We start from the raw sequence: 14744 nt of genomic DNA on the forward strand, positions 1-14744 counted from the left end.
GACAGTGATGCTGACCAGACTTAGACAACTAATTATTTTAGACGCTGCTCTTATAATGGCTAAGCTGCGAGGTTGTTAAATAAAAGCCACAGAAAAATAAATACACTATACCCACAACATTTACCAGGCTGGCCCTTTTGTTTGCACCTAATTACTTCATCAGGGATGAAAACATTCAGTGGTACATCAACAGCAGTTTCCCGGCGGATGAAACCAGATTGCATCAGTTTTTTTCAGCACTTCGCCAAATGCTTTGGGTCAGACTTCATTGTAAAAGCTATTATAATGAGGGAATAGCAGCGTATTCATGCTGTTTTGATGGAATATGTATATTGATGTTATTCAGAAGGGACTGAGGCCTTTCACCCAGCAACAGTTGTACAATAAACTGCTTATAATAACCAAACCCACATTTTCCCTAACATTAAAGCTCTAATGGCTAGTACTCAAAGTGAATTACAATAATTATCCACATGAAACATCAAAGTTAAGTTCCCTTCGCACCTTTTTGATAGTACTCTTTTTCAACCATTACCTTGTTGTTTTCCTAATTGCAAGCCATAATGCTGGGCAACAGTGGAGTGTGTGCTCATGCCAGATGTTCTCCTGCTGGAAATCATCCTGCTGCCACTCAGGCTTTTAGAATCCAGTGTGATGCATCAACAGCAATGACACCCTCTGACTAACTTCATTATGAAAATAAACAATTAGTAGCTATGCTCGCTGATTCATCCTGACCTGCGGTCTTGTTCTTTTTTTGTCTCTGAGAGTACAATTTAATTTAATTATTAATTTCAAGCTTCTGAGCTTTTATTTCCAGTGAACCCACTAGGATATTGGAGGTGAAAATAGAGAAAAATCCTGGGCTATTTTCACTCGGGTTACTCTCCAAGGAGCTGCATCATCTATCATAACACTATAAACAACCTGATAGTGTTCTTATTTCGTCAGCCCCTGTGAATGTTTCACTGTTGGCTTAAAAGTGTTCTACCTAGTTTTAATCTTTGGTATGGCTTCTTAAATAGATACAGCATACATAAATAGATATATGCTGTTGAAGGCAATGCCAAGTGTTTTTAAGTTTTGATCAGCTTTTAGTTTTGTTAGATTATAGAGTATTTTACTTTAAGAGGTCACTGCCCTTTTAAACCAAACCTGCCCTTTACATTTTATATGTTTCACCTGCTCTTTTCATATGAGCATGCTCTATTAGCATTTATTTGCATATGATGGGTGCTAACAGCATGAAGCCAAAAACACCAAAAACTTAAATGTGCCACATAAACTGAATAATTTGAGTTCAAAACCCTTTCTGTATTTATACGTTTAACTTATTGTGCTCACCTTACTTCCACTGGTTTAATGGAGTAGTTTAGCCTGATATACAGTTTCAAATATCATTATTTATCTGATACTGGGCCTTAGTGGCCTTCCACTGGCAAATAACACCAGAATGCTAGTGCCTCAATTTTAGTGAATGAAGTTCTGGTATTTTACTACTTGGCATTATTTAGCAGTCTCCAAGGCTTTGCATTGCACCCATATAGTTTATGGATGCAGCTCTATATTGGCGCTCGCTAGCTAATAGCTTTGACCTCCACTCTGTGTTTGTTTTATATATATTTAACAGGGGTGCAAATCAGTGCTAGCATAAGTGTTTTCTCTGAAAAAGATGGTACCTGTGGATTCTGATGGCTGTGAAATTCCAGGATAAATAAATCAGGTAAACTTTGAAATTAATCTGTCTTCTACTGGTAAAATATGTAACAGAGTTGTAATGGTTGCACACACAGTCTGGTCAGAAAAGCTTGGGGAAATACAAAGTCCAAATAGGACTGACCAATGGTCTACCATTAGTGTTAGCACAGGACTAAATGTCTCTTTGTCTCTGTCAGGTCAATCACAGTTTTGTCTTTCCCTTTTCCTGGCTAAATAGATTTCAGTAACGGGGTTACATGCATAGTGGTGTGAATAAGTGTTTGCCCACTTCCTGATTTCCTAATGTTTTGCATATTTGTCACACTTACATGTTTCAGATCATCAAACAGATTTTTATATTAGACAAAGATAACCAGAGTAGATGCAGTTTTAAATGAAGATGTCATAGATTAAGGGAGAAAAGTTATCCAAACCTACCTGGTCCTATGAAAAGTAATTGCCCCTTTTGTTAAATTGTGAATGAAATGAAAACTGTTTAACCACATTTTTTGGAAACCTGAGTTCAGTTTCACTAAACACATTGATTACTGGCATACCTGTTGAACATGTCCCAAACCAAAAGCTGACATTGTCCAAAAATATACAACAATGTGTTACAAAAATAAAGAAAACAAAAAGACAATGTAAATCGGTAAGTCAGTCACTTAATGTGGAAAGGATTTTTTTAAGTTACGCCTTTGCTGAGAGTGAGTCCACATTTTAATTGACACTGCAACAACGGGCACTGAAATGCCATAGCAATAATTAAAAGTTGCAAGACAGCTAATCCCTCATAATGTACTGCTTGTTTGTTTTATTGACGGGACTAACACAGATTTTTTTCGGGAGTCTTGGGCGGTTATCTGCTGCCTTTTCTGAAATATGAAAAATTAACCTCACCATACTATTAACATCCTAAGGGTCCGGCCTTTAGGTGTGAAAAAAGTTTCCTTTTGTTCTGATTGGCAGTGGACTGGAGGCAGTAATTATACATAGATTAAAAAAGGATCATCACATTAAAGGTTAAAGTGTAATTTTCATAACATTTCTATTTGTTTGCTTGGCTCATGCTGGTTGTTGTTGTTGACCCCTGTGGTCAGCAAACTACACATCAATACTCATTTTGTGGTTGAGGGATATTTCTCCCTTCTCTTCTTTGCTTTCTTTGCTGTTATAAATGCTACTGCCAATACATCTGCATTTTATTTACAAATAAAAAAATAATAATGACTAAATAAAAATATTATCAGCCAATAGTGCAGTTTGTTTATTTGCGGTTCTATTTATTATTTATTGTTTTAAAACAAGGATTTATGGTTTGCCCAAAGAGCTTACATGTAGCTTTAATTGTGCAACTCTGATTCCCATCCTTAATGCACTCATTATACAAATATTATAAAGGCTTCAGGATACATATTATTACTGTGGCAAGTACTGTACACGTGCGTCATGAAAAACGCACATCGGCGAGACTCAGGTCAGTGTTGCGTTTGTGCATGTACCGTAGATAATTTACTCACACACAAAGCTGAGCATGCACTCAAAACGTGCAGCGACACAAAGCTGAGGCTGTTTTGATTTCAGCATGATCAAATCTTGACTGGCCATGCGCGCAAGACAGACACCGTCCTCACAGCACTGTTCCACCTGCTTGCTGTGCCATGCAGTAATGAAGTGCATCCTTATAGAAAGTCAGTTGAAATGACCAAGAGACAGTGACTGGAGAGTCAACATGTGGCAGTTATGGAGCTTTAGAGAGAGCTCAGTGCTAATACCAGATGGTGGAAAGAGGAAAAGGAGAAAATACTTTACACCAAATATTTACACCCCTCTCTGCTGGCACTTCAGTGATCTCAACATGCTGCTAACACAGTTTTCCCAAGCTATAGTAGCTCTACGAACATCTTGTGTGAACAAATTATACTACTAGACATGCTAGCATACTTGGTGAGTGTATTTACCCTCACTACGACACCCTTGTGCCATCTTCATAAACACTCTGATCCTCTTTTTCCTTTCCACCGGCTGCAATCAGAGCAGTCCCAACCACCCACCGGCTGTAAACTGTAATTAAGGACTTGAATAAGTGGGGATGTGTCAGTTGATTTGAGCACGAAGGAACAATGTAGAGTTAATCCACTGTAATTTGCTCGTCCGCTGTAGTTACATAGAAAGTTTAAGCTTCCACAACTGTAGCAAATAACAGATGATTTAAAGACAAAAAAAAAAAGGATAGGCCATGACGTCTATCGGTGTCAGATACTCATTCACTCATTTGTCCGTCTTACAGCGCAGCGATGTAAAATGTTGCAGGCACTTCAATTTGTAGAACAGAGAGGAAGGTTTCAGATATCATTCCCCACCTCACATTTCCAGAATTTCACTCTGTTGTCACACTCCTCTTGAATCCTCGAGGCCAGATATTCAGGAGCTAAAGAAATAGAATTGATGTACTTGTCGTCAGCATAGAGCACATTAACATTTGTCTTTGTTCTGAGGGGAGCAGAAGAGCAGCAGGTTCAGTTTAATGTTTCCATTAACGTTGCTGTTGTTCATGTTTCATTGTGTGTGGGCGAACAGTAAATGGGATTTTAAAAAAAAGGAAAAAGAAAAAACACCTGGAAATGTCTTACGGTGATTTCTTGTTAAGGACTCACTTCAGTTTTCTCCGTGGGGTGGTTTAAGAGGAAATGGAACAAATACAAAAGTGTGAACACACAAATAACTGCAGGGAGCAAATACTTCACCAATGTTCAGCAACAAATAAGCTGAAAGATGAGACTGATGAGTCAAACTAAATGATGGTAAAGCAATACAATTTTAATGCTGTCACAAAAATGTAAATGTTTTAAAAATATAAAATTTGGCTTAGAGTTTCTTTGTATCACAAGATACAAGTCTGACTCTTTTATAGGGTGAATAAAATTAGGTCAATGAAAGTCATTAGTCATGCTAGCAAAATCTTGTCCTGTGGGTGGTTTTTGTCAGGACTGCTGCACTTGTTAGCTTCGCTCATGTATGAAAACACAGACATTAATTCGAAGTTATCATATTATTCTTTTGACCTTCACTGTACATGGTAAGGTGGCAAAAACGGCTGTTCATGAACACTAAACAAATGAATAACAAAAACACATTTATTGTTCTTCTTCACTGCAAGCTACATTGTAATTGTTTAAGTCAAAGTAATCGATTACAGTGTCACTGTTTGGTGAACACTTACACAGTGTACAGATACTTATAGACTTATACACTTATACTTTTACAGATATACATAACAACCCCAAAGTGCCACTGCACTAAACATTGTTTAGCAAAATGTATTTACAAAAGAATTTCACATAATGTATGCTGCATGTATGCTGCATTATGTGGCGTCTCCATTGCCGAAGCTGCTGCATTGAGCTGCGGCCGCAAGGTGGTTGGTGCCTGCTGTGGTGGTAATCCCCGAACCAAATGGTGGACACCAGAGGTGAAGGGAGCCACCAGGCTGAAGAAGGAGTCCTATCGGGCTTGGTTAGCCTGTGGGACTCCGGAGGCAGCCGACAGGTATCGACAGGCCAAGCGGAATGCGGCTCGGGCAGTGGCTGAAGCAAAAACTCGGGTGCGGGAGGAGTTCGGAGAGGCCATGGAAAAAGACTTTCGGACTGCCTCGAAGAGATTCTGGCAAACCGTCAGACGTCTCAGGAGGGGAAAGCGGTGCTCTACCTGCACTGTGTATAGTGCTGGCGGAGCGCTGCTGACGTCGACTGAGAAAATTGTCAGGCGGTGGAAGGAATACTTCGAGGACCTCCTTAATCCCACTGACACGTCTTCCGAGGAGGAAGCAGAGTCTGGGGATGAGGGGAATGACCCGCCAATTTCCGGGGGCGAGGTCACTGAGGCAGTTAAACAGCTCCTTGGTGGCAGAGCCCCTGGTGTTGATGAGGTCCGCCCCGAGTTCCTGAAGGCTCTGGACGTTGTAGGGCTGTCCTGGTTGACACGCCTCTGCAATGTTGCGTGGAGATCAGGGGCAGTACCTGTGGACTGGCAGACCGGGGTGGTGGTCCCCATCTTTAAGAAGGGGGACCGGAGGGTGTGTTCCAACTACAGGGGGATCACACTCCTCAGCCTCCCTGGGAAAGTCTATGCCAGGGTGCTGGAAAGGAGAGTTCGTCCGTTAGTCGAACCTCGGATACAGGAGGAACAATGCGGTTTTCGTCCTGGTCGCGGAACACTGGACCAGCTCTTTATCCCTGCCCCAAGTGGAGGAGTTCAAGTATCTCGGGGTCTTGTTCGCGAGTGATGGGAGAAGGGAGCCGGAGATCGACAGACGGATTGGGGCTGCAGCTGCAGTAATGCGGACGCTGCACCGGTCCGTCGTGGTGAAGAGGGAGCTGAGTGTAAAAGCGAAGCTCTCAATTTACCGGTCGATCTACGTCCCTACCCTCACCTATGGCCACGAGCTGTGGGTAGTGACCGAAAGAACGAGATCGCGGATACAAGCGGCAGAAATGAGCTTCCTCCGAAGGGTGGCTGGCCTCTCCCTTAGAGATAGGGTGAGAAGTTCGGCCATCCGGGAGGGGCTCAGAGTAGAGCAGCTGCTGCTCCACATCGAAAGGAGCCAGCTGAGGTGGTTCGGGCATCTGACAAGGATGCCCCCTGGGCGCCTCCTGGGTGAGGTGTTCCAGGCATGTCCCACCGGGAGGAGGCCCCGGGGCAGACCCAGGACACGCTGGAGAGATTATATCTCTCGGCTGGCCTGGGAACGCCTTGGTATTCCCCCGGATAAGCTGGAGGAGGTGGCTGGGGAGAGGGAGGTCTGGGCCTCTTTGCTTAGGCTGCTGCCCCCGCGACCCGGCCCCGGATAAAGCGGATGAAGATGGATGGATGGATGGTATGCTGCATTAGATCAAGATACATGTAACATATATATATATATATATATATATATATATATATATATATATATATATATATGTTACATGTATAAGTTGTATAGTTTTAATGTTTTATTTGGGAACAGAATGGTGTGTATGTGTAAGTTTGGTGATGGAGTTTTTATTATGAATGAATGATGAATTTTTATGAATTATTATGTCTATTTTTATGCTTAAGGACAACAGATGGAAATTAGCCCTTGGCTATAATCTGGTACGTTTACATTCATGTAATTTTTTTTTTTACATTTATGTTCATTAACATGCACTGTCCTAAATAAATAAATAAATAAATAAATAAATAAATAAATAAATATAAATATATATTATATATATATATATATATAATCAGTCATAACACACTCACATATATATCAGTGTTTTTCTATGGGCCCAAATTGTGGTCATAAACATTTTCTACTTGTGAATCAAATGTGCATTTGTCTACTGAGTTTTGTAACCTTGTAAACCAAAATATCTGAAAGTTTTATGTTTGTGTATCTACAGATGAAAATTTGTGTGTGTTTAAAAAAGATTTGTGTTTGTAAAAAATATTTACCCGAGTTAAAAAAAATGTTTGTTAAGATCTGGTTACAGATACAAATCAAAAAACTACGTGTAAATGTCTGCGCTCATGCTCCCTGGCTGTTTGTGGATTTCAACTTTCAAGTCCAAATTTTGACCTGATTTATCTTCCTTTCAGCTGATTGGTCAATGTCATGTCAATCACAAATTTACACAAATTCTCATCTGTAGATAAAACTTTCAGATATTTTGGTTTACAAGGTTACAAACCTCAGTACACAAATACACATTTGATTTACAAGTACAAAATATTTATGACCACAATTTGAGCCCATAGTTTTCTGTAAGGACATCGCTGTCAATTGCGATGTGCACCCATCCCTTACACTATTGCCATCTTGTCGCTGCAGTCGACTATTGTCACCGAAAGTGGTGCTTATTTCAATTTCTTAGAAAAGTGTAGTCATGTCTGTGAGGCCAGCAGCCTTTACTGGTGGTTTGCACATTTTCTGGATAAAACTCTGGTCTGTCACTGTAAATTGGTCTGTTTTTGCTGCTCTGAGATCAGTTACTAGCTAGTAGCAGCTAGCATTAGCAAGTAAAACAGCGTCAGTGATTTAGCATCGTAACACATGACTTTCCTCTTGCTAACAAGCGAAGCCAACATGTGTGATGTAGGGAAGTTGGACTTTGAAAAAGTTATTAATGATTGCTTAAGTAAATTGGCAAGGAAAGCTCTGAGGATGATGGGCAGCTCTGACCATGTCTGGTCCAATAAAACAGGCAAGTTAAGCAGGTGCAGGTTCAGCCAGCACTGATTCATATTTCTCCTTAATGTAATTATATAATGTATTTTAATATAAATTAAAAAAAATCAAGATGTAGGCCTGTGTTTCTGAGCAGATGGACAACAGATTTTTTGATAGATAAGTAGTTTTTACAGGACACCCACTATAAACATACGGTATGATTTATAGAATATGATGCTGGACATTAAATAGAATATAATGTATTCTGTAAATACTTTAAAGTAAATTTACATTCAAGTGAATGAGCTTAATCTTAAACATATGCAGCAGTAATGTTAATTCATCTAACATGGATTGGGAACATTTTTCTGCAGAATAATTATTTCTATTTTTATATTTACAGTTTTATGTTTACTGAGGTGTTTTTTTTTTATTTTTATAGTGGTTCATTGTTTCTTTTCCTAAAGGAATGTTTAAAAAAAAAAATCCTCCGCCACTAGTCAATTTCAGTTGATAATAAATAACCTTTGGTAATATAATAGATAGTTATATAACTCTTGTATTAATAATTGTACAATATTAATAATAACTTACAATTTTTCAGCCAGGAGTGCAGAAAGGTGAAGTTGTCCATATAGAGTGCAGACAGGCACCACAAATGGTATGTTTTAAACTGTTTAGAATGATTTAATTATCCAAGTTATGTTTTACAAATAATTCCCAAAAGCTATCTAGATGTTGATAATCCTGCTACCCTAAGAACTTTATACAGTAAGTTTCATCCTGGTTGATGAACACATCTAGGAAGATTTAGGGAACAAACTTGCATGACACTGTTGATGATTATGGCTCTAAGATTTTACTCATTATTGATATGGTTCATATATTAGTTAACAGTGCATATTTTAAAGGTTTTTCATTTAAAAAGTATAAAAAAGTTGTGTCTGGACAATATGTGCACCATCTCAGAATATAAATATAAACACAGAAAGCACATATTTTCGAAGATCCTTAAAATGTAAATAAGAGATGTGTGTGCCTCGCTGGATTTACTGCTAAGTGTCTCAAACGCTAAGCCCACGTCTTCATTGTGTAATTTATTGTTCATCTTGGTTTCTTGCATCCCCAGATGCTAATCACCAAGAATGTCTCCTGATGAATTGATGCTGAGCCTTTTGTGCAGGATTTCATTCCTGACGTCAGGCCCATTACTCTTTCAATTTAGCCCGGTGTGGCTCTTTCCCACAGATAACAAATATGGTCATTTCCTTGCTAATTCAAACAGGCTCCAGCTTTAGCAATTCAGTGGACTGCCACAAGGCAGGAGAGCAGTCAGTGACATTGGTGCGCGAAAGCAATGATGAGAAATGGCATGCAGGTGCCACTGAATCCTTTCCTTAATTATGGTTCCTCACTGCCACCGGTTTGCCCTTCGTTATGTTACAAAAAGACTTTTTTTTCACCTTATAGATCGACTGAATTAAACTACTGAATTTTAACTTAAAAGAAAAAAAATAATTGCCTTCCAAATATAACTTTAAGAAATCAGGAAACTCATAACACTTTTGTTTTTATTAAGCCTCTAAGCGATGCGCAGTAAAATAAATAGAGTCATCATAAGCATATTCAAAATATATACTGCGTGATATAATAGTGCTGACAAGCTACGACTCACATTACTTTAACAGATACATGATTTGGGGGTTATTTCTTGTGTAATTGATTAAACATTTTCAGGTCTGTTAAGCTTGGGAAAAATTATTATCAACCGAAGCATCAAACATAGATTTCCAATAAGAGTAATGGCATGACTCTTTTGCAGCAGCAGCGACAACTTCACCAGCCATCAATAACCGAAAGCTATCACTGTCTCCCTTAATGCTGTGGTGACATTTAGGCTCTTGCGTCGCCCCCTTTTTTTCTTTTCTTTCTTTGCATCATAACCAGTCTGTTTGACACATAGGGGAATTTCATGTTGTTAGAGCGACTGCAATCAGGTGTATTGCCATCCCACAAGGGCCCAATTGTCCTGAAAATAGTCAAAAGCGGCACTACACCCTGGGAGAAAATATCAGTATTACTTGAGAACCTCATCTGCTGCTGTGGCAACGCATCTATTACAGGTGCAAACACTGAGCCAAACAAGGATGCTTCTAGTAGCTAATCACGGCTATGTTGTTATTGTGATTAGAGACCTATATTGTACACAATGCTGTGCTTAAACAGGGCAGCTGATATCATCTCATCATCTTTCTTCCCTCCCTGAAGTCCTAGTCTTAATGACACTATCAGCGTGATTGGCTCCTGGTCATGACACTCAGGATAAAAGGCAAACTAATGAACTGTGATGGAAACTCCCACTATTTCAATATGACAGATCATGCCCATTCTAATGGTGATACAATGGCACTCAGCTGTTATAAGGTATAGCGAGAGACTAATCCATTGTGTATATTACTGGGTATATTACTCAAGAGTATGTTTTTCTTTCTGGAAGCATCTTTGTTTTACATTCTTCATCATGCAATTTATTACTATCCACCACAACCTGAGTGGAAAATGGTCTTGAACCTGAAGGATTGGAAATTTTGTTATTTGCGACCTTGTTGCACATAGACAGCAATATATATTAGATGTAGGAAAAAGAACATAAAATGACGAGCGTATAAAATGATTAGATTAGTTGTGAGTGTAAAGAATCATTCAGTTGGTCAATGAAGCACAAAACAATTAATCCTTACAAGTTTGCAATGTCACTCAATTACGACTCCACCTCCACATCGCAATTCATCCGCTTCACAGCTCAGACTTAACCACTGCTGTGCTGCTTAACTTAAGAAAAATTCAACAGTTTAAAATTGGGGCAAAAAGTTTGCTAAAAGTGAACACCCGAATCACATAATGTGTAGCTGGCTCCTGAATATTTGGCCCATTTATCTCTTTTTGATGAATGCCATCCATCCATCCATCTTCTTCTGCTTATCTGGGGCCGGGTCGCAGAGGCAGCAGCCTAAGCACAGAAGCCCAGACCTCCCTCTTCCCAGCCACCTCCTCCAGCTTGTCCGGGGGAACACCAAGGCGTTCCCAGGCCAGCCGTGAGATATAATCCTGGGTCTCCTCACAGGGGGACATGCCTTACCCAGGAGGTGCCCAGGAGGCATCCTTGTCAGATGCAGTGCAGGTAGTCTCAGACACATTGTTTGATCTGCTCATACATGCTAAAAATGAATCCATGTTATGTTTTGCTGAGTAAGCAAAAGTTAGCTCTGCAATGCAGAGTGAAAATTAAGAAACTAAAATGAGATTAGAGGAAAGGAAGACCACATCTGCTGCTGGTGTGAAGATATGTGCCGACGGAGGCGAACATACGGGCTGGGTCAGTAATACAGCAGCAGGTGGAGAGCACTACATATTGAATTACAAGCCTCTCCTCCCCCTTTGATCTAGCCGCAGTCAGTGGACTTAATGACTTTTCTGTTATCCTCACAACAAAATATACAGCTATGATCACCATATACTCCATCTTGTTCCCGGTTATTACATCTTATTAAGACATTTAGTTGGATGTCCAGAGGTGGAAAAAGAACATTTAGCAGAAGTACAAATACTAGTGTTAAAATAGTCCAGTAAAAGTTGAAGTACTGATTCAACTTCTTAGCTCAAGTGAAAATAAAAAAAATTACAGGCTCTGAAATGTACTCAACGCTCGAATCAGTTATGTAGAACATGAGCAGACAAAATGAAAGGAACATTTAAAAAAGCTCCATTTTCTCTTAAATACACTGGAAAGCGTGACTTTGTCTTTAAACAGAAAATTAGTACAGCCAGGTGGTGATGGAACCCTAAAATCGGTTGTAGCAGCTCAGTGTGGGGAAAAGAATCACAACAGCACAATAACTTTTATTGAGAGCTCCAGGAGATTGTCTTTGAGGACAGGTCGTGATCAGCTAATCTGGGCTCCTGCTGCTCTGAGGTTTACAGTCATAGTATTTGTGATGAGGACCCAAATGCAGACACGGAGGCAGACAGAGGTTTTAAGAGGAAGAAAAACTTTCATTGAGCTGATGGAACAGGTACAAAACAAAGACAAAAGTCCAAAGCATAAACGGGAACTAATGAAAACCTAAACTGGGAAAGACACAAGAGGGGAACCAAAGCATAGGGACAAGGGGACACTGTCACACTGAGAGAAGGAGGCCTCTCTGAGGCTGACGTCAGTGTTGACAAGCCATCAACTGGTCCTTGAGTCTATGGGTGCTGGTTTCTCTGGCTCGAATTCTGGTGGAGCAGGACCCTCATATGCTAGACCAGACGGAGCAGGGCTAGGCAGGGCAGAGACCTCTGGCAGGCCAGGGGTGGACAACAGTTATCTCCACCTGAGGAACTGGTACAGGTGCAGGGAGAAGCTTAGTCTGATCCGCTCTGGGAGCAGGAACAGGAGCAGGGACTGGCTGGGCCCTACCCACCCTTACCCAGGGAATTGGAATGGGTACAGGGGACAGCTAGGTCCGAGCCCCAGGAACTGACGGAGTCGCAGGAGCAGGCAGAAGAGAAGGGTCGTGGGAGGTTAAACACATGAGGACTTACATGTAAGCTTTAAATTTCCAGTTTATTAAACACCACTAAAAAGTTATCACCTTTAAATACAACCCCTCTTCTTCTTCTCCCGTCCTGTCTTTCTGATCTTTCTCCATCTGTGAGTGAAATCTGTTAAACCAAAAGTCAGAGCCAGTTTTTAAAATGTAAGAAGTCGAAAGTACAGGTAGTTGTTTAAAAATGTAGGGAGTAAAAGTAAAGAGTTGTCAGAAAAATAAATACTCAAGTAAAGTACAGATACCTGAAAATTCTACTAAGTACAATAATGAAGTAGTTTTACTTTGTTTCTTCTCACCTGTGGTGGCATAAATGCAAACATTAAGCCACTGAAGGAAGTTCTCAGGGAAGATTTATTCTAAAAAGCACCTGAGAACTACCGTAGTATGATGTTGCTACGTCGTTTGCATGTATTAGCCATGTGATAAGTTATGGGTGGTGCTTTTAGCTATAGTGGTTGAAGTTCAGCCCAAACGATTAAGCTTCTGAATCATCAGATCACAAAGTCTTCTCCAGCTTCTCCCTCGTGTTTTCCCTGAGTCTTTAAATGCCTTTTTCGAAAATGTAACTTGGCGTCTTCTGTCGAGCTGTTTGGTACAGAAACTGTGCCCCTGAGATGGTTGCCCTTTAAGCAGGTTCTCCCATCTATGAGGACATAGTGAATTCTCTGGACATCACGACTTAGTTTATAGCTTTACATGGGTGTAAACTGTGAAATCTCATTTACACAGTGGGCCATTTGAAACTCTTTCCAATTATACCTGCTTGCTAAAGGTGGGCTGCAATAAGAGCCACATCTAGACTCGTCTCCTAAGGAGTATTGACGCAGACAGGATACATCTCCTCCATTTGCAGTGCTACAGTAAAAGAGTCTAAACACTTTTGTAAATGATTCATTTTGGGGTTTGAAAAAAAACAACAACAAAGTGACGGGAAGTTATTTTCATTAAAATGACATGTATAATAAAATAAAGCAAATTAGTCTAAAAACTATCCGAAGCAACTGTAAGACCACCTACCCTGTAAAATAGTTCAAGTCTAACATCACACAAACAGCTTAGTGTTCTGATCCAATACAGATAGAAAGTAACCGTATTAGATTTGCAGGTCTAGCAAGTGTAAAATTACCATCACCTGCAAAATCAGCAAAAAGACCTGCTGAGCAATTTTAGGCTAATTTGCCATCACAGTGGTTATAGCCCTCTTAGCTAAAATTAGAAGTCCATAAAATTGAAGGATGTCCTAAAGTGCATATGATATGGCACACACATATGCAGCATTATGTCTACCATGAGCTAGTGTGCGTGGCTGGTGTTTGAAAATGCTGCACAAGATTTTCAGAGGGGAAAATGCTCAGTTTCCAGATGTGGTGCCCGTATATTCGTTAAATAAACAGATACCAAAATAAAGAATAATAATATTTGACATCACACAGGATTGGCAACATATTAAACTCTGTTTTGAGTTTTCTGTAACCTGTTCGGGTGAATGGACCCATGGCTGGAGTGGTTAGTTTTAAACTAGCACTGCAACACACTAAACCAGCCTAGTTAATGTTGCGAATCACGTATCAAATCCTGTAATAACACCACTCCACACTTTTCATTCTACCTTGTAAAAGGGTTTGAATTTACTGCATCTAAATATCAGTGTCAACTAAAAGCTTTGAGAGTGTGTTTTACTTTCATGCCACAGACCTGCCCAGCTGCCCAGTGTAGTGGCATCCAGAATAAACAGGGTCACTATAGTGACCACCAGCGTGCCGCATCCCTTCTTTAAGCTAGTGACAGCTCATTTTCTGAGCCATGGCTTTAGCACTGAAAGAGCAGAGGGCCCTATAATGATCAGCTTTTAGTGCTGGCACCGGGCAGCTGAATACGCCATCAGGCATCATTAAGCCCTGCTGGGGAAAACAATCTCTTCATTCGCATTGGTGCTCCTAAACAGGGGAACTCTTTGGTAGAAATACACTAGAGATGCTTGATTGTGTGTGGCAAAATGCTTTTTGGGTGTCATTCAGCAGTCAAAGACTCCATATTCCTGATGATGGAAGTTTTAATGACGCATTTAAAAAGTGCAGTTCATTTGAAAGATCTGGTCGTCAGTTGATTTTTTACCTCTTATAAATCTGCACTTTTTTAAAAAAAGGAAGCAGCGACTGGTCACTAAGATGAAGACAGGAAATCACAGAACTTTCCTTTGAAATGAGAACAGCCCCCTTGAAAAAAAAAGAAAAAAACAAAAAGCACTAATGATCTCT

The sequence above is a fragment of the Rhamphochromis sp. 'chilingali' genome (genome assembly GCF_963969265.1).
Source record: "Rhamphochromis sp. 'chilingali' genome assembly, chromosome: 12".
Classification (NCBI taxonomy): domain Eukaryota; kingdom Metazoa; phylum Chordata; class Actinopteri; order Cichliformes; family Cichlidae; genus Rhamphochromis; species Rhamphochromis sp. 'chilingali'.